Source organism: Pogona vitticeps, chromosome 4 (assembly GCF_051106095.1).
Source record: "Pogona vitticeps strain Pit_001003342236 chromosome 4, PviZW2.1, whole genome shotgun sequence".
Taxonomy (NCBI): Eukaryota; Metazoa; Chordata; class Lepidosauria; order Squamata; family Agamidae; genus Pogona; species Pogona vitticeps.
In genome coordinates, this window is record NC_135786.1 from 65,836,022 (window position 1) to 65,855,871 (window position 19,850).

Consider the following 19,850-nt stretch of genomic DNA (forward strand, 5'->3'; position numbering starts at 1 on the left):
ATTTTTGCTGGCAGAAAAAAAACCAGAAACTTCAGTGATGGATGAGCCATAACTGAATAATTTTTAAAAAATAATTCATACCATCTAATTTGATAATGAAAAGTTATTCTGAAAAAATGCTTGTTTTAATAGTCTCTGTTTAAATCAATTTTACATACTGTACATGTCCTCAACTGAGCACAGGGAGGTCTACAAGAAAGACAATTTTCTATGCCCAAAGCCAATTGTCTTTATGCCCCAAGGATCTGAATGGTAGCAGTCTAAGTGTGCACTTAATTTTACCCAAGTGAAATCAATAAGATATGGAAGCACTTTTGCTTGACATCCCTGTATGAGTATTTCCAGATGTAAAAGCAACTCTACCCCAATTCAGGCATTATAGACGTCAGGTTTCTCAATACAGTTACAAAGTGTGCTACCTTCCTTTCCTGATCACTTCTTTCACACAATCTGAAGTAGAGAAGGGGGCATTCGTACCCCGCACAGGTGGATATAATGAGGGTCCAGCCCCCTGGGGCCGGACCATCCATTCACCTTCTGCTGTTGCCACGGGCTCCACGCTTCCTTCCTATTGCTGCGAGCCACTCTTCGACCTTGCAGCGAGGCTCGTCCTTCTACCTCCTGCTAGGAGTGGCTCGCAAACCGTGAGCCCCGGAGCAATATTTGCATATTTGTATACGAATATGAATACAGTACCCCCATTACTAGTCTAAAGACAAAACATAAGAATATAAGAAGAGCCTTGCTGGATCAGGCCAAGGGCCCATCTAGTCCAGCTTCCTGTATATCACAGTGGCCCCACCAGATGCCTCTGGGAGCACACAAGATAGTTAGATACCTGTCTCCTGATACCTCTCCCCTGTATCTGGCATTTTGAAGTACAGTACCTTTCTTTTAAGCCTGGAGATTATGTATCCCCATCATGGCTTGTAGCCTGTGATGGACTTTTTCTCCAGAAATCTGTCCAATCCCCTTTTAAAGGCATCTAGGCCAGATGCCATCTCCACATCCTGTGGCAAGGAGTTCCAAGGACACAATACACTGGGCAAAGAAAACAATTTTTGTCTGTTCTCACTCTCCCAACACTCAATTGGAGTGGATGTCCCCTGGTTCTAGTATGGCGTGTGAGAGAAAGAAATACTTGCATGGAAACTTTCTACATGCCATCTAAGATCTGCCATGCACTGAAATGTTTACCCAGTTTGGAAAGTAGGAATTTTTTTAAAAAAAAGCCTGATTCTGAAAACAGCTTGATTGTTCCTCCTAGTTTGTAACACAGTTAAGTGGAACACCAGTGCAGAATTACAGAAATTAAAAACACATCTGAACCTTTGAAATACTAAAGATGAATAAACTAAGGAGTACTTAACCAAGTACAAAATGAACAAACTAACATATATTTGAATGTATTCTTGAAGGCTTTCACGACCGGGATCTGATGATTGTTGTGGGTTTTTCGGGCTCTTTGGCCATGTTCATATACTGTATTTGGTTATGTGTTACAGACAGCAGATTTTTAGAAGAGTGGATTCCTCAACTTCTAAAAGCAGGTGTTTTTTCACACTTCCCATGCTTTGCATATTTGCTTGCATGATTTTGTTACTGGTATTTGGGAAGCTAGCCTGGTTTTCATTTGCGGGTAGGATTTCTTAAGCACAGTGATATGCCAGTATCACATCATTGGAAAACTAATGCAATTACAGCTTTTAATGACACTCTTATCTCTAACAATCTTTGGCTGGGAGGATATATTGTATGGTTTTGTGGCTCTGCTTAAGCTTAGTATATCTCTGAGAACTGAGGCTTCTCCCTGCTTCTCTGCCTCTATTGCAAAAAGGAGGGGCAACAGGGAAATGGAATTATAAGGAGGACCAAAGATAAGAACACAAGGAGGAGAGGAGGCAGAGGCAGTTACCAGAAGAAGAGAAAAGTCAGAAAAATAATAAGAATAACAGAAAGGAGGACAACAGGGGGACAGAGAGGCAGAGGGGGAAAATTATATACTCAAGACAAGACAATTGGGAGAACAATAAGGTAGGTACAAGGTGAAAAGTGGAAAACAGCACTGAGATATCATTTTAGATAAAGCAGTTTATAAAACTGATTAAATAGATGAAGAAAAGGAAGACTTCTCCAGAGACTTTTGCTCTTGCTTCATTTGTATAGGATGTGCTCAGAAATTGGAAGCACTATCATTATGAATAAAGGTTGAACACCAATGGATGATTCACATGCTTTATACACACAAAAAGTAAGTGACATAAAATTGGTTCTGAAAATGAAAATCTACATTCAAAGAGTTGATCAGTTATATGATATAGTCTCTGACCATGAAGCAAGATCCGGTAGTATGGAGTCACATAGATTACTTGTGTGCAGGGGTTTCTCGTATGCAAATTTAAATGTTTGGATTGTTTTTTAAAAAATTAGTGATTTGTGTCAGTTTCAGTGTTTACAGAGTTTTGTTTAACAGTGACATTTTGCTCCTAAAAAATACTTTTCACTTGTGATGAAACACCTGATTTTAATGATTCCCTTCTACCTAAGAAATGCATCTGTACTCCATTCCACAAGCTTAAATTCAGTTTAATTAGTTAAATATAATTAGCAATCTCCTTCACCCAAGAAGACTTAACAAGTGGTGCATAATATCAGAAGCTGTAAACAACTACAGTACGACCTCTATATCCTCAGGATAGATATCTGCAGTTTCACTTATCCATGGTGGCTTGCTACAGCTCTACATACAATGTACAAGGGCATCCCCTTATGGCCTTTGTCTCACTCCTTGTATGTTGTATAAGTGGATTTCTTCATATCTGCTTTTTCAAGCATCCACAATAGTTTGTGAAAATGATCCTCCACAGATACAGGGGTCATACTGTAGTTTTTAAAAATTCATAATAATAATTGTGTGCCATCAATTCAATTTTGACTTATGGCGGCCCTCTTCCGGCTTTTCTAGGTAGAGAGTACTCAGAAGTAGTCTACCATTCCCTTCTTCTGGAGGGTGTCCTACGACCGTGCGGCTTGCCCAAGGCCACACAGGCTGGCTCTACTGAGTTGTACAGTGGGGAATTGATAGCTCAGCCTCCAGATCTTCAAGAAATATTACTGGCTCTTTCGACGGAACCAGTAACAAAATGTACTACCAGTGACAATCAAACATGCCATTACACTTACTTAAGTGCTATAAAACATTTGAATATCACAGCATAGGATTTTCTTGCCTCTTCTAGTCTGCAGATTAGCTTGCTTGTTGTGAATGGTCATGGGCAGATAAGCAAGAGCTTCTTTGGGGAGTATGATAGTTCAGTCACAAAGGTCTACCTGAATCCTCTCTCTGGATCATTTACAGAATTCAGCTTCTTTGTCAAGCTGTCTATAAAATATACTGTGTTTTATTATGCTTGACTCTGCCCTCCACCCTTTAATGTAGTCTGCTCCCTTCAGGGGTGTGAAAGGCCAATGTTGCAGTGCTTCCAGTCAGATTGTATACATGGAATTAGGGAAATGAGGGACTGCCCATCTCCTTTGCTTCAGGCAGCAACATTTCTTGCACCACCCCTGATTCAGACTGATATCCCTCTATAGTGGTAGAGTTGACATCTACTTTCTTTCAAATGCTCCAGCCCTGCTCAGATCTCAGCGGCTTGAAAATGAAGGAACCCTGTTCTTTGTTTTCCTGATTGCACCCTGTACTGCTTGCCTGTGAAGTAAAATACAAGGTCAGTGAACTAATCCATACTGAAATTCTTCCCTGATGTGCTGGTGATAAAGCTATGCAAACATGCGCATTTGCAATGCAAAATCCAATAGCAGCTGTCTCCTGCTGATCCAAAATTAATTCAGCAGGGAGAAAGTAGGTATGGGGGCACATTGCATGGCTATGTTGTACAAGTGAATGCCAATAATTGCAAACTACTATGAGACAATAACAAATATTCACTTGGGATGCTTCGACACAATAGCAGGCATAGATCTATATTCCACAATACTAGTCACTCTTCTTACAGAGGTACTGCCCAACAGAGAACATAATGGAGTTTTAATGATATTTATGTTCAAGAAGTTCCCACTTTTAAAAAAAAATTCAGACTAGGTATGTTCAATGATATTATCTTTACAGAAGTTCATACATAGCTTGAATATTTGAGCGTACAGGCAGGGAAAAATATCTTTGGAAAAAGTGGGGGCGGGGAAGTTTTGTACATCCCCATTCAATTCTTGAGTGTTATTGTTGGAAGCAACTGGATGAGAAAGTTGTTTTCGGTCGTGAGACTGAGAAAGGAAAGGGAATTCTTTGGAGTAGGGGTCAGCAGTTGATGGTGCATCTGGGATTTATTTTTGACAGTTACTTGCCCTTGTTACTGGGGCATGGCACCATGATAAAAAGAAGGCTGGCAATGGGGAATTATTGAGGAAATATAGATATGTCTTTACGGATTCTGGTATGTGGTATAGAAATAGAGGGAGGGAAAGGGAAACGATACAGGCAAGGGAAACTTCAAAACCTGCTTTGACTGCGCTGCTCCCACCCACACCCACCCTGACTATCCCAAGAACCTCTATTTATTTTTATTTATTTATTTATTTATTTTATTTCTATCCCGCCTATCTGATCATATTAGACCACTCTAGGCGGCTTACAATACTCTACTGTCAACTTTACTGCATCATCCACAGGTAAGTGGCACATAGTCGGATGAAGGCCCAAGCTAACATTTGTTTTCACTTTTTAGTGATCTAACAGATGTATCAAACCCCCACCTTGCCTTTGGATTATGTACAAGGACCGCACAGCTTTTCTTACTTTTGTTCTCTGTGGGAGGGATTATGGGACAGATGTTGTCCAGCAGAAGACGGCACACTTCACTGCCCTCTGCTCCTTCACTACAACTCCCTCCAAAAGGTGCTGAGGAGGATCAGAGAACGCCCCAGAGAGGATGTGCTAAAGCACAAGGGGATGCAGTAAAAAAGGGGCTGGGCTGTCAGAGATTTGATGCTATTGTGCAAATAGTTTTGCTCTTTGATGGTAGTGGGTCCAAGCTGGCCAAACTTCTCTACTGCATCGTGATTTGCTCCATTAATTTCAGAATGTCTTGTGCTTCACTGTATAGGAACTGGCATAAGAACTGTCATAACTGATGGTCACAAGCATATTATTTCCATGATGCCTACAATTCCAGAATCTCCTTAAAAGGACTATCATGACTACGAATATGCATAAATGGCCACTTGGAATTCTCCATTCTGTCTGTGGGCAGAGAAATTAGAGAAGGGTGGAACTTTATGTCAGATTTCTTCAGAAAAATAATTTCCCCAACAGTTTGTCAGAAGTGGGGCTTGGCATTACACCATCTATAGCAGAGATTCATTTACTGTATTTTTATCCCCCTCCCTTTTTTTTGCATTATGTCTGTAAGTAGTAGTAACTGTAAATGTGTTGGCAGTTTGGCCGCTATTTTGCTTTCTTCACAGTGTATTCTACTTCATGTAATTCTTCATGCAGACACAAAAAAAGGATAAATGCATTCTGGAAGTCATTCTGCAAAATAGCCTTCACTTTTTAAAGAGTAAGAAGAAGAAAAGCCTCAGAGTGTTTCTCAGAAAAGAAATGTGAGAGATTTTGGCTTAGTATTTGTCGTTCCTCAGAATTCACCACCTTCTCCAGGCCTTTCAAATACTGTAGATTTGATAAGTATTGTAAATCCATTTTGCCTCTATTGTGCATGCTTATTCTTCCTACACACACACAAGATGACACTAATACTGAGTCATTATTTTTCTGTCTCATTCTCAGGGCTGTTTAGAATTTATTCTGGTTACAATTTTGAATTTACCACAACACTGCAACTTTGCCAGGGTGTTCCATTCCGCCCCCCGCTCTTTATCACTCTGCAGCATTCTTGGCTGCCCACACTTCTTGATCTGTAGAGGCTCAGAGTTGCCTTATAACATCCTTCCTGAGTATACATGGTGACAAATATAAAAATGAATTGTGATATTCATTGACTATTGCTGATTTATCAGATATTCATTGCTTCATATTCATCAGTTCCAGAGACCCCTGGCAAATATACCCCCCCTTTTTGTCAATTCATAGCAGCTTCCCTATCTGTCTATGCCTCCACAGACCAGCTGTTCATTGGAGGGGGGGATAGGCAAAGAGGGAAACCCAGCTGCTGTTTGCAAAAATGGTGAGGAGGGGTGCCTTCCCTTTGGTCAGGCGGGCTTGCCCTGTCTGTCTATGTGCCCACCGATTAGCTGTTTCGTGGGCCATAGACAGACAGGGCAAGCCTGGCTGACCAAAGGGAAGCCCCTCCACCATATCTGCAAATGGGGGGAGGGGCTTCCCTTTAGGCAGCCAGCCAGGCTTGTCCTGTCTGTCTATGGTCCATCAAACAGCTAATTGGTGGGCACATAGAGAGACAGGACAAGCAAGAGAGCAGTGGGAAAGGCAGTTCGTCACCATCTCTATTCCTGAGGTTTAACTGAAGATGGAGAAGCTAACGAAGGATCCTTCCAGCTGCCATAGACATTATTGTGTTAGGGAAAGACAAGACGCACACTCCTTGGCCACTGCATAGATCAGGTCCGTGTAAGAATGCTGAGCCTCCCGTAATTATTTCTAAATTTCTTCCCCTTTGAATTGTTTCTCAAAGTAAATTTCTTTTTTTCAGACTGATCGAGAGTGAGAATGGTTGAAATCCTCATTGGAGATATTTTCAACACAGTATTAGTTGGGACTGTGGCAGGGAGATTATGGGAATTGTCATAATCAAGTAGAGTGATTTACAATATGGTTCTTCTAGCATTTTTTCTAGGAAATCATCAGCCTACTTGAGCTTGGTATCAAGTCTGCTCTGAAACAGCAATCCACATAACAGTCAGTCTTAGGTCTCACTCTGAATGTATTATTGAACATATTACTGATATGCACAACAAACCAATATTTATAGTTATACAAGTGAGCCCCAATACCACAGAAATACATACACAGGCATGTGTTTATACTCTGCTAATTTTCTTCAGATATGTATGTTTTCCTACTTCATTTAAAAAAAAAATAATTTTGATTTTAAATCATTTAAAGAGTTAAGGTTCAAATGCATTTCTTAGTTTGAATACAGAAATAAAGGGATGGGAAGGGCAGGAAATTCCTTTGGTTTGTATGTTGGTCTTCAACTAGATGTGCAAAGTGGATGAGAAACAACTTAAATGTGATGGTTTTGAGTTTTCAAGATGATGGCAGAAGTAAGGAACTAATTCTCAGTCTCATGTTCAGATGGCATGTTTGACATAACAAGAGAATTTTCTTCCTCATTAAAATTCATGAAGCTATTATTGTGAAACACCGGGGAAATAAATAAACTGCATTCATCAGAGTAAAAAAAGGAATACTATTTCCATTAAACATAAACTTCAATTATTGTACTAAATCTGTTTTGATATTTGCAATCAAAAAGATGGAAGAAACATTTGTACCTGTTTTTCCACTTCAAAATTCCAAAAAACAAAAACAAAATTCAATTCCAAAGAAGAAGAGAAGAGAAAATGTTACTAAGGATGGTACTTTGGCTATACTTATTGCTATTATCATTAGCATATGCCTGCAATGATATTAAATGAATCAGTTACATTCTACCATATACAGCAATAAAGTAGTTTTTACATCATCTGATCGGCATATCCACTCTCTCTAACCTCTAAATGGGAAGGCTATATATTCAATGGTGGGGGAAGGTCTCCTATAAAAGTCTATTCTATGGTTTTAAAGCAGGGGTCTCAAACATGCAGCCCGGGGGCCATTTGCGGCCCGCCAGACAATAGTTTGCAGCCCGCACCTTGCTGCCTGTTTTTGCACATGCGCGCTCGCCCACACGCACCTGTGGGGGGCCCACCCCATTCTGTTTAATTTCACAGGTACTGGTGGGGGCTTTTCTCCTTTGGCAAGGCAAATTCTGTGAGGGTTTTTTAACAGAACGGTGGAAAATCTGATGCGGCCCAGCCTCACCCAGACTCTGTCTCCAGCGGCCCCCAGGTAAATTGAGTTTGAGACCCCTGCTTTAAAGCCTTCCAACAGGTTCCTTTTGTTTCTCTGTAGTTTTGCTTTTCATTTAAGGTCAGAGTAATACTAACTCAAGTAAAGTTCAGATTCAAGTGGGAATGTCTTTTTTTTTTTTTGCATTGTTAAGAAATATATGAGATCTTTTGAACGATTTGTTTCCTGTCTTGTGATAAAATATAATCACACATGTTTTTAAGAGGGAAGGCAGCTCTGGTGTCCAAGAAGCTGACATAGACCACTTCAGTGTTTTCTGCATGTGGGATTCACACCCAAGAATTGGCCCCCTTTGCACTATTATGCCTAGCAGACCTGTAAAAGAGGAATATAATGTCAAAATATCACTGTCGTATAGTCCATGGCATTCATAAATAACTAAACTCAGGTTGGAGTCCTATTGCTGATTTATAATAGGGAAATAAAGGAAATCACATAGGTCTTGGTGGCAAATTATTCCTCACTAATGAATTGTCTGTCGGCTGTGTTCCTGGTCACATGCCCAATCATTGGTGCAAATGTAAACTGGTGATTAGTTGCTGCACTCTTTCTCCACTAGCTTTGGCAAGAAAAATAAATATAATAACGAATGCAGATGCTGCAAATAAAATGTGACACACTTTTGACAGTTGATAACTAAAACCTTCAAAGACTTTCAGGAATGATTACATATATAGGTCTTTAAAACTGTAAATTGTGGAATGTTGTCCTAATTGTTTTCATTATGTTTGTATATTTTATAATTGGCACCCCCGTAATTTTTCTCAATAAGTTACCGTATGTCTGTACTGGTAAATTAAACCAGCACAGTAAAATAAATCTATTTAGAAATTTTCTGTAGGTTAGTCTTGGCAACTGTTAACATTCCGAATCTGCGCATTTGAATGATTGTTCATCTCTTTCATATTACAGTTTGTATTTGCCCAGCAAACTGTAACAGTCTTCTTTGTAACTCTTTAAATATCCATTTAGAGATCACAGCCCTGTGAACTGTAATTTTCTTGACTATCTTGACAAATCACAAAGTCTGCCTGCCTGCATTGCTCATTCAAGTTATGTATTTGCACAAGGGATGCTCAGATTTAAACATAAGTTACATTTCTTCAACAATTGTCAAAGATTTAGGATGTGAAACATTCCAACTTTCTTAATATCATTTCCTTGCATCAAACAAGTCTGCACCTCTAAGTATGGATGAAGGGGGGCACTGGGGGGATGAATTAAGGAACTGAAACCCACCTTAATTCTTTTTCATTTTAAATTTACATCTGGTTAGCATTGAATGGAACCTTTCATGTTTTAATGATAAATTGTCTTCTCCTGCTTGTAACAATGTCCCCAGACATCTTGTCTCAGCTAAAATGTATTTGGAGAGCATCTGCTTTTGATCTATGAGAGTTTTTAAATTTTGAGGATCTAATCTCCAGCCTGATTTCCACAAAATAGAGTGCTGAAAATTGCAGAAATTCTTTACTGATACGGGGAGAACCGGAATGTAGTTAGTTATTATATTCACAATTTATATTCAACAGTATTATTGATTAGTTATTTTCTATTTTTCATCCTATACTCTTTTTTTTTTTTTTTTTTTTTTGGAAAGAAAGATACCATGTTAGGGGAAAATATTATTCACATGAAACCTCAGGAGTGTCTGCCTCATTGAGCTGCCCATGCTTCTGAAAGTGAGTTTGAATTTGCTCCCATCTCACATGGCGTAATCTCTCTTGGCATACGGCAGGTAATTGACAAAGTAATGCAGTTAACATTGGTGTCATTATTACATAGGTTTTTAACCCAAGGCTTGTCCAGGTAAGAAAATGTTCTGTAATAAATTCACCAAGTTGGTTGTGGTCCCTCCCAAAAGAGATTGGACCTTTAAAACCATGGTTGTGAAAATCATTTATCCTAGGTGGAGGGGGGGAATCCTAATAAATTATTACAAATCCACTTCCTCACTGTAGCTTTGTTCCTGGAAGTTTTGTACTATTGTTGTTTTTGTTTTCATTATTATGAAGTCTGTTTTCAATGCTAATTACTAAGGTAATTGAACACTTCAAGCTGAGAGCCTCTGACTTAGAAAGCTGAGAGCCTCTGACTTAGAAACGTCATAGAAATCTCTATAGAAGGTTTTATTCCCACAACAATGCAAAAGGATAATATCTTCCCAATAAGATCAAAAAGGAATGGAATGGAATGAATTGAACCTTGCAACATTTGGTTAAGGGGGTGAAAAACAAAAAGTGCTGAACTATGCACTTTTGCCTGTCTGGGTAAGCCCCAGTTTGTTTTAATGGTGTTCATACCCAACAGAAACAAATGGAGCATTTTCTCTTTAAAAATATTTTTAAACGAACCACTATCATTCCTAAACAAGAAAAAGCTCTATTCATTTCAGGTTTGTTTCCAGAATTCTCAGATCCCAATAGGAATTTTTTAAAGATCCAGCTGAGCCAAGTAGGTGGCTTTTGTTCTTCTTCTTTCATTCTTTCTTCCTTAATGAATACTTTCACTCTGAACTCTCAGCTGATCTCGTACCCATTCAGCTGGAACTCACAGCCACTATCCACATACATACAATTGCTGGCCCTCTTCCACAGCTTCCCGTAGTTGTGTCAATTTCATGTTGGTTGCTGCGCAGATACTGTCCAGCCATCTCATCCTCTGTCGTCCCCTTCTCCTCTTGCCGTCGGACTTTCCTAACATCAAGGTCTTTTCCAAGGAGTCTTCTCTTCTCATGAGATGGCCAAAGTACTGGAGCCTCAGCTTCAGGATCTGTCCTTCCAGTGAGCACTCAGGGTTGATTTCCTTTAGAATTGATAGGTTTGTTCTCCTTGCAGTCCAGGGGACTCTCAAGAGCCTCCTCCAGCACCACAATTCAAAGGCATCAATTCTTCGGCGGTCTGCTTTCTTTATGGTCCAGCTCTCACTTCCATACATCACGACAGGAAAAACCATAGCTTTGACTATTCAGACTTTTGTTGGCAAGGTGATGTCTCTGCTTTTGAAGATGCTGGCGAGGTTTGTCATCGCTTTCCTCCCAAAAAGCAGGCGTCTTTTAATTTCATGGCTACTGTCTCCATCTGCAGTGATCACAGAGCCCAAGAAAGTAAAATCTGTCACTGCCTCCATATCTTCGCCTTCAGTTTCCCAGGAGGTGATGGGAACAGCGGCCATGATCTTAGTTGTTGTTTTTTTTTAATGTTGAGTCTCAGGCCATTTTTTGCACTCTCCTCTTTCACCCTCATTACAAGGTTCTTTAATTCCTCCTCACTTCCTCAAGCTGTAGTTCAGGATATATAGCACACCTTGAGTTTATTTACTTCCATGGAGCCCCTGCCCCCATCCCTGCCATCTGGTCTCTGCAAAATCTGGGGCTGAAACCATCCTAACATGCAAGGGAATCACCAAACGTTTTACCCTCATGATTTCTAATCATGTTAAATACCAAGGACATATGACAAAATATTCGGAGTTCTGTGGGTTTGCTTGGAATAAAGAACAGAATTGGTTGGGACTGAGTGAAAAGAGAAAGCTGTATCAAAATCTCTGCAATAAAAATCAAGAAACCTGTGTCATCAGATCATGCAGTTGGAGTACGGCTAAAGTTCTGTGAAGCAATAAATAACAATTATTTCTAAAGCAAATACAGTGTTTAATAATTTGCTTTATTCTGAGGCCAAAACATTGTGTTCTAGTGATACAACATGATATTATTTGGGAGGCTATTTCTGTTGCTTTGTCCACTTTTAGATACAAAACTGAGGAAAAATTAGCTGGGAAAAAATTATTACTCTTGGAACTGAAAAATTATAAAGGAGTGGATTACTAGCCAATATTTTGCAGACATCATAGTATCAGGCTTCTTCTGTACATGTTTCAAAATCTTCTTGGATCATGGAGTTATTCCTCTCTCAACTGCCCTGCCCATCCCACATTAATGTAAGATGCTGAATTACTGAATGCCAAAACGTATTACTGTCAGTTTCATTGACTGGAAAAATTCTTAAGCCAGATACTTTTTAGGACTTTATAAGACTTGACTGGTGGGATGAAAAAGTGGTTAGGGTAGAAACCTACAAGAGATTTCTAACTCTTTATGAGCCTCATTTGTTTTAGGAAGTGCATGTGGCTTAGGGAGATAAGTCAAGCTCAGAAACTATTTTCCAGTTCTCTAGGGAGGTTTCACCAAAGAGAAAGGGCCAGGTTAGGTAACTGGAAACCAGAGCAGGCTAAACTTTAAATTAACAGAGCTAAATGGCACTGTTTGTAATGGGTCTTAGATAGAACAGGATGGTTAGATTTTGAGTGTTCTTCCTTTTCTCTTCCCCCCTCCCCCAATCTAAAACTGCCTTTCAGTGGTCCAAAATCCTGGGAATAATCAAATACAATAGCCTGTAATACAGGAGAGATGAGGGGAAAAATGGATCCCTGCAAAGAGGATAAAAGTACCATTCATGAGTGGTATTTCTGGTTATGAGTAGAGCTGCCATCCAAATGGGTGGTGTGGGATTACACCCTATCAGGGACCTTTATTCTCAGTTCCCTACACAGCAGCCCACACCTTTCAGCAGGTCTAGCTTTGCAAATTTCAAGGCACCAGCTGAAGTCTGAGCAAACTAATATACTTCTCAGGAACTTTGGACAAGGAGACATAACTCAGGCACTGGAGAAGCAGTACTAGAAAACAAGACCATCTGGCATGGCCATGCTTGTGTGTGCTGAAGAGAGAGAGAAAGATGCCTTTAAAACCTGGGCATCTGTCTGCATCTGTCTCCACTCCTTCCCAACTGGTGAATTCCTTGTGAGCTGTCATTACACTTTTCAGAAGCCCCTCACAAGCATCACATAATTTTACCTATGTGCGCCATACATGGCTGCACAAAAGAAAGTGCAAGATGTGAGATCTATTGGGAAGCAATGCAGCTGCTGGGAGAATTTTGCCACCAAGCCAGCTGCCGAAAAATTGTGTGTGTGTGTGTGTGTGTGTGTGTGTGTGTGTGTGTGTCTGTCTGTCTGTCTGTCTGTCTGTCTGTCTGTCTCTCTCTCTCTCTCTCTCTCTCTCTCTCTGTGTGTGTGTGTGTGTGTGTGTGTGTGTGTGTTGTTTGTTTTTTTCTTGAATCTGGGCTTCTGTATTATCAGGATAGATGATTTTTTTTTCCTGGATTCTAAATCCATTTACCCAGATTCCCTTCATTCCATAATCCACTTGTCCAGAAATAGTTTGAACTCCCCCTTCAAACTATGTCTATCCTACTTTGGCTAAATGATAAGGACCCACCACTGTGATATCCCAAGTGCACACCCCAGGTGTTGGCCCCAAAATCTTAGGGAATGGAATGCTTGCCTGGAAACCCTATCAACCTCTCCCTACTCTGGAAAATATCTGCCATGCATACTTCATTCTGCATCTAAACTTGAATTTTTGGATTGCACAAGGTAGCAGAGATTTTAAAATGCAGAACGAATAAAAGACCTTATGAGATGCTCTTGTAACACCTCTTCCCCAGTACCCTAAGGTAGTGAGGTGACACAATCAAGCACAATGCTAAAACTTGTAAATTCCTCTCATGTGGGTGCATTTTTCATGGTTTAGTACTGAAAATGTTGTTTGATGAAAATCTTGCTTGCTACTGCTTTCAATGTTCTGTTTTTAATATTTTAATAGCTCAATATTATTGCAGTTTATTAAAGCCACTTAGAGAAATTATGGAGAAAACGACAGTTTCTGCTCCTAATCTGGCAAAATATACCTGTTGTTTGGGAGTAGCAACACTGCCTAAACACAAACACTTAAGCTATTGAAACAAAAAATGCTCTCAACATCCTTATTCCTAGCAGCATTCATTCATACTCACTGCTGAGATTTCAGTGCTGGAATGGAGTTGCCTTTCAGCTGCTAATGCACACCAATTTCTCCATAAGCTCCATGGCACAAGAGGTTAAGAAGATTTTGATATAAGAGCCTACAAGGAATATTTCTATTTAAGAAAGCAATGCATCACCGGCTGCATATGAAAAGATGATGAGTGGTGGGGGCAGATGAAAGGTGGTTCAGGATTGGGCATGATGACAACAGTAAAGGGAAATTAACTACACTTCAGGGAAATGGAAGTCGTAATCATATTGGTTTTGCAGCTCATGAATGGTGAAAGGCTGATGTGAGGAAACAGAGACGAGGAGAGACCCAAGAACCAGATTTTAAGGCCTCAGGAGTTCTGATCTGATGTTTAGACCTCCTAAAAGGTTTATGAGGATATCCAGGAACTTCTCTCTTACCCCCTCCTCTTCTCTGAATTACATGCTGTAATGCATGCTTTTAATTTAAGAATCTAGTACAAGGTTATACAAGGACAGCTCTCTTACACAGCATGTGACCCTGCATTAAATGTCATGGCTACCATGGAACTGACTGTGAAATATCAAACAGTGGCCATGCTGGCTGGAATTTGTACTAGTTCCAAAAAGTAATTTTTTAAAACTGTCTGACATCTACCAATATTTATATTTTCCATATCTCTAAACTTGAGATGTTAAAAGTGATAATGTTGACATTCTTTGAAAGAATGTTGCTTAAATTCATTTGGGCTATTGAGGAAGATGACAGGCATTTCCAGAGTTAGTAAATTAGCAATCAGGGCTGGGGGAAAAATTAGGTTAAGAAATCTATTGAAGAGATTTCTACTACATGGAGAGTGCTGCTATCGGATAAGAATTTAAAAAGGATGCTTGTTTTTAATTTTTCCACCAATTTAGCAGGCAAACTGGAGTCTTTTATATGTCTGGACCTAGGAACAAGGTAATAGTTACACAACTCATCCCTGTAATGTTCCTGCATACTATTTACGTTATGGATCAAATACTGTATTACTGACATGTAGTTTAGAGATTATTTCAACATTTTATGGACTTGAGACAACAGGTTGCAGAATCAACAGTTCCCAAATAAATAATTCTGCTTTTTCAAACCATTGACTGGGACAGCTGTGAAATTCTGAGAGTTGTTGTCTGACACGTTTGAGTCTTCTATAAGCCAAGACAACAACAACTGCTATACTCTGATGCAGATGATGGACATTTGAACAGGCCATCACCATTTTGGGGTACAGAAATGCATGTTTTAAATGCAATAAAATAAATAAAATCCCCACAGAGAAAATTTCACAGTAGTTTCTCCCTTAACTTTAAATATGCATTGAAATGTACACATTACCTCTGTTCTCTGTCTAGGCAATTCTGTATATGTTTCTTGACCACATACATTATTTGCTAAGCCAAAATGACTAAACAGCACATGCCAAGCATTACCCCTTTTTACCATAAGGGCTGAACATTTGCTATGCAGGTTGTATCAGAAGAACAAGATCACATGGACAGTACATAGCTTAGTTTCCCCAGATTCAAATAACCACCACCACTACTTTTTTTTTTTTGCTAAGCATGCTCCTGATGAAGAAGGATCTCTCTCTCTCTCTCTCTCTCTCTCTCTCACACACACACACACACACACACACACACACACACACACACACACACACACACACACAAAGAGAGAGAGAGAGAGAGAGAGAGAGAGAGATGCAGTAGCTAAAATCTTGTAGCAGTTGAACTTTTGTACCATGGGATGTCTCGATGTATCAAGAAACGTTTTTTGTAGACAGCAAGAAAACTTCAAATATTCATCATATCCTTATGGCAAACATGTAACATCCAGTATTGCAATATAGTATTCAGATCATTTCCGAGAAACACCGTAAGATAAAACTTCCATGGTCTCTCGCTCTCCCTCTCTGTGTGTGTTTAATTTCCATCCCCACAGTTTTCTGAACTTTGCACTATGCATTCAAACCATGCATTAGCACTGACTCCTTTATGTTCCCTTACCATATTTTTGCATGGGTTGATTTGAATTGTTGATTTTTTAAAATGTTATTTTGCCATGGGGGGGGCAGAGAGGTCCTTTAGTCTGGCTGATTACTGAGTTACACATACTGTGGTGTTTGCTTACTTACTCGCCCCAGCTACTTCTTTAAATTCAAGGCACTTTTGTGATCCAGAGTTTAGCAAGACACTCCTAGGTATGCTATAAACAAATATCTCAGCAGTTGCTTCGTGTGCAATGTCTCTTCTACTAGGAAGTCAGACTTCCATTATGAACCTGCAAAGAGGAACATTTAAGCATGTTCCGTGAGTTCAGCTGAAGAGTCTTACACAGGTCTCATGGTCGGAACTCGAAAGCACTTTCAGCCAAACAGGTCTAGAAAATCCTCTTTAGAACCTCTCCCAACAGGGACAGGATGGGTGAAAGGGCACATGCACCTTCCTCAATCCATTAGGGCTGTCTACATGGCATCATTTGAATAAGACTGTAGTATGAAAAGGATGGAGAAGGCTCACTTCATCGTTGACTCATCCTTGTCTGTCTGTGGTTGTGACTGATGGAAATGGACCTTATAACCAGTGTGAAGGATGTAGTCCTTCAGATTCTTCTACTCTCAGGTGTGGTTGTTGCAGGTACAGTCAACAGAACAAAACGTACTTTTCAAATGCTTTTTTCTTAACACCTTTTATTCTTTTAGCAAAATACTTCATTATTCAATGCTGACAGCTCTTTGTATTTCTCCACTATATTTATAAAGGATTTTGACACTGAGAAAGATACACAAGAAAAGCAAAAAGAAATCTGACAACTTAAAAGGTGTCAAATCCCAAAGACTGATCCAAATCTCTCTCTCCTTGACTTTTTTGACTCCTTTGATTACAAACAGGCAGAATCAGATTATCCACAAAATAACAGCCTTGGAGATTCTTATGAGCTGTATTATATTCTGGGAAGTTTAAAGAGCTTCAGTGAGTACCTCTAATTGCTCTAACCTTCCCTTGACAGATACGGAGCATTAAGATCATCTTATTGCTGGCTGGTTTCCCAAAACATCAGTGGTGTTTTTTATATCTTATTAAGGAATGTTGCTATTATGTACCTCTGCAAAACATGGATTACAAACACTGGAGAAAACCTCCATAGGTGGGTGCAAAGTGTGGTTTATTCCACCTGTTCCCAGGGCACTCACTGAAGAAGGGAATGGTAAATCATTACTGAGTACTCTCTATACGGAATACCTTGAGAAGGGTCAACAGGAGTCAGAATTGATTTGATGGCACATGATTATTTATTATTATTTTGGACTAAATATAAAAAGAGGACCAATATAAAATATTTCATGAGAAAAAAGAGTGTCAGAATATGTATTCTGACGCCTTTCGTGTTTTGTTTTGCACCTTACCAATTTGTCCCCAGATCCAGATTTCCAGTCAGTAGCCATAGGGTAATTGGCAGCCTTTTGGTCTCAAGAGCCGGGGTGTAAAAGTGTCAACTCTTGCTGCAGAGGCACTAGAGACCCAGCCTCAAGAAGACCTGGATTGTCTCCTACATACATGTAACATCAACTTTTGGGCTCTTGTCTACAAGAAAGCTTGCTATTTGGTTATTTTTTTAGTGGTCCGATAAAAGCTGTCACCCAGTCTTTTATTTGTGTAATGTAGGGTACCACACAACTTCTTCTTTGTAGTTTTTTAAGGCTATGTGCTAAGATTAACTACTGAACAAATGTTACATCAAGTTTTCCCTGATATTTAAGACAAATGCTGAATATCCTAAGATAGTGCTTGTTGTCACTTCTGAGTGTGGGAAGTATTTATTTTCCTAAAAAGAAATGTTGCAAAATTTTTAAAACATGTTGAGTTTCTGTCCTTTGGAAATACTGGTCCTCCACCTATAGAAGTACTGACTACTAGTTTGCTTTCCTTGCTTTACTTTCTGATTGAAATTGTATTTTAAGGATAAGATGGTGTCATGATTTGGCTGCACATGCAGGTCAAAAATCAATGGGCAAAACAAATCATTATTCTTAGCACCTAATGGCCCTGTAAACCATATGAAGCTCTTCTACAAAATGTTAATGTGTCCAAACCCTTGCTGGTGGCCACTTTTAGACCTTTTAAATCTGTTCAAAATGGGGCAAGCTGGCTGAATTAAGAGTATAAGAATACTCAACTATGGCAGAGAAGTCCTGTCCTCTGAAGATGCTAGCCACAGAGACTGGCGAAATATCAGGAAGAACAACCTTCAGAACATGGCCAAAGAGCCCGAAAAACCCACAACAACCATTAGATTCCGGCCATGAAAGCCTTCGCGAATACATAAGGCAGAGAACTTTCTGAATCAGGTGCTCAAAAGTCAAAAGTTCAAGAGAAACTAAACTATAAAGAGCTCATGAAGAAGCCAAAAACGATTTATCCCAGTTAAACATATAAGGCGCAAAAATTAAAATGCTATTAAACTGAAAGAATGCCAGATATGGGGGATACAAAATCCTGTTCACACGGAATGTATATAATTGTGTATTTTAAATGTAGGAGGAGAATTTTATACTGTTTTTAACACTGCTGTGGAGTGGTTTGCTGTGTTTTTTTAAAAATTAGAATCAATATTATAATTAGGGTCTAGACATGCCCCCTTCAGAGTAGGAGACTGCAGATTGTTGGAATCTTTAGTCAACAACAAGGCCTGAGGGAAGATGGTATTCCAGCTGAATTATTAAAAGATAGTCTAGACTGGTGGATTCCTGTGACTGCCAAAACTTGGTGATATTATATAATTATGGGAATATATCAGAGAATTGGAATGCAAGCATCCTTGTCTCCATATATAAGAAGCCAGTAATTATTGTACCAGTAGTCTAATTGATATTATTAGAAAATTATATGGTAGGTTTATTGTTTGGTGTGGCCACAGTTGGAGTACTATATTCAATTCTGATCACTCCAGCTCTAAAACGATGTTGCAGAGCTGGAAAGGGTAGGGGAAATGGCAACCCAAATGATTAGGAACCTGTGGCAACTACCATTTCAGTAAAGAATACAACCTTTGGGGCTTAGGGCAGAAACAGGCATTATAGGCAATCCATAATTACAACCACAAGGACATTAGTGTTGGAGAGACATGACTGAGACAGCCTTCTGCATTTGAGAGATCAGACCTCAAAGGAATCCTGTGCTAAGGACCGAAGACCCACCACAAAAACAAGGCAAGCTAATTTGCATACTCCAGAAATTAAAGAAGCTCCTGCTCTGACAATCACTGACAATCAGCTTCCTAAGGAAGCCAGTAAAATATATTTTTAATGCAACTTTAAGTTGCCGTTCTCAATATCTGTCCATTAGGCCAGTGGTCTCCAACCTTGAGCCTCCAGATGTTCTTGGACTTCAGCTCCCAGAAATCTTGGCCAGCAGAGGTGGTGGCGAAGACTTCTGGGTGTTGTAGTCCAAGAACACCTGGAGGCCCAAGGTTGGGAACCACTGCGTTAGGCAGTTTGAAGGACCACAGAATTCCATAAATGTAAACCCAAGTACAGTAATGAAATCTTCAAGACAGACTACTCTTTCTGTCCACTATGTGCATAGGCATGTTTGGTGAGGACATGAGAGAGGGTTTTCTGGATGGCTGGACCGTACTCTGAAAATACTTTCAAAGGGCAGCCCAGCTGGCCTTCTTCAAGTTGGCTTCCAGTAACAGGCACTGACCTTGCTTTTTGCAAGGTTAGCAACAGGCATTCAACTTACTTTTTGCAACTAACCAGCTGTTGTGAGAAAGGGCTTTACGAATTCTCTTGTTTGGTTTTGCTTTAAATGAATTTATTTCTAGGCTGTTTTTAATTAAAAATGTTTTAAGAGTATGGGATGTTTAAAGACAACAGCTTCTTCCCTCACATTGTTGCCAGGTCATTTT

General features: G+C 39.6%; 1 protein-coding gene and 1 long non-coding RNA gene across 2 annotated transcripts in view; one reads left to right on the forward strand and one right to left on the reverse strand.

The window, feature by feature from the left end:
• TRABD2B (TraB domain containing 2B) overlaps positions 1–19,850 on the reverse strand; it is a 353,065-nt gene that overhangs the window by 240,827 nt on the left and 92,388 nt on the right. The window lies entirely within an intron of this gene.
• On the forward strand, positions 1,617–4,078 carry LOC144589046 (uncharacterized). Its single transcript, XR_013544910.1, has 2 exons — positions 1,617–2,034; positions 3,633–4,078. It is a non-coding gene; the product is annotated as an uncharacterized LOC144589046 (long non-coding RNA).